Source organism: Chionomys nivalis, chromosome 6, assembly GCF_950005125.1.
Source record: "Chionomys nivalis chromosome 6, mChiNiv1.1, whole genome shotgun sequence".
In the NCBI taxonomy this organism is placed as follows: Eukaryota; Metazoa; Chordata; class Mammalia; order Rodentia; family Cricetidae; genus Chionomys; species Chionomys nivalis.
This window is the reverse complement of record NC_080091.1, coordinates 94,188,798-94,190,558: the sequence shown is the minus strand read 5'-3', so window position 1 is coordinate 94,190,558 and position 1,761 is coordinate 94,188,798.

Genomic DNA, 1,761 nt, shown 5'->3' with positions numbered 1-1,761 from the left:
CCCTCCCTCCAAGGGCTAATAAACGGTTCCATGGAATCAGAGTTCTGCATCGGGAATTCTGAACTCACCTGGTGGTGGAGAACTGGACCCTTGGTGTGAGGCGTCTTCCCGCCTTCTCTCTTCTGTCTGTCCTCTCTCCCTAGCACAGCTTTGCCTCTGTTGCACTTCCTCCTTGGCCCCCTCACCTTGAACACTGAGGCAGGCAGATCTGAGATCAAGGCCAGCAGATCTGCAAACCAAGTCCAGGCCACCAATCTATACCAAGAGTCTACTCAAAACAGCATGGTGACTCATGCTTGTGATCCTAATACTCAGAAAGCAGGACTGGTGGGAGCTCAAGGCTACCCCACGTTACAGTGTGTTCCAGGTCAAACTGGTCTTACAGCGAGTTGTTTCAAAAAGTAAGAACTTTAAAAAGCACAAACCCTGTATACATTATACTACAAAAGTTAACTCAACTCTGCCACACGTCACCTGTGTCTCAGGGACAAGTTACACCCTGTCCTGTTCCTCACCTGAGGGCACCAAATAACGTTTTCCACAGAGATCACATCTATGTCATCTATTAGTAGTGGGTTACTGAACTAATGCCATTAATTACTGATATTCACACTGAAACCCATACCTAACCTTAAAATAGCCTTTTTTAGCCGGGCAATGGTGGCGCATGCCTTTAATCCCAGCACTCGGGAGGCAGAGGCAGGCGGATCTCTGTGAGTTCGAGACCAGCCTGGTCTACAGAGCTAGTTCCAGGACAGGCTCCAAAGCCAAAACCCTGTCTCGAAAAAACCAAAAAAAAAAAAAAAAAAAAAAAAATTTAACATACGCATACAGCGTCTTATCTTTCATGTTTCATTTAAAATGAAAATTCAAGCCATTATGTTTTATATGAGGCAAATCTTTTGTGTTCAGGTCAAAAAAAAAAAAAACAAGTAAGCGGTATTTTAGCAAGTCACAGACTTGCCGTGCCCTTTCTGAGCACTTTGACTAACAGCCCCTTGTGGCTGCTTTAAATGGCAACTCATCCAGCAACCTCGTGTCCCCGAGACTTCTGACACAGCATCCAGCTCTGCTCTGCAGTTACTAACACCATTGGGAACAAAGGTCTTTTTCCTTTAACATTTATTTACATGTGCCTGTAGAGGTCAAGGAACAGCTCTATGGAAGCTGATTCTCTTCCCACGTATATTCCAGGATTGAACTCAGGTCATCAAACTTGGCAGCAAGCACCTTCCCCACACTGAGCCATCTTACCAACTCAAGCTCTTAAAAGTTTTAAAACTCATTTGGCTTCATGCCTTTAAGTACAAGTCTTAGAAGCCTGAAGTAGATTTGTTATTTGAGGCCATCCTAGGCTACATAGCAGCTTACCAAAAAAAAAAAAAAAAAAAAAAAAAAACCTCAGATAAGTGAACCAGGCATGGTGGTACATTACCTTAGTCCTGGGACTTAGGAGGCGGTGGCAGGTGATCTCTGAGCTAGGGGCCAGCCACAGTCACAGAGACAAAAACCCCACAAACTAAGACGGCATAGTGACTAATGGGAAGTGTATCAGCTGATGCTTGAATGAGCTGTGGTAAACAACAGTAGCCAGCACTTGCAAAGCCACTCTGCTGGTTTAGTCCTCTAACCAGAAAAAGCACATCCCATTCACAAAGTCATCCTTGGCATGGCCTCTCCTACAGCATACTAACAGCCTGGGGCGCACAACACTGAACTGCACCGTTAGTGACGTGACGCTTATAGGTCACCGGCAGGCAC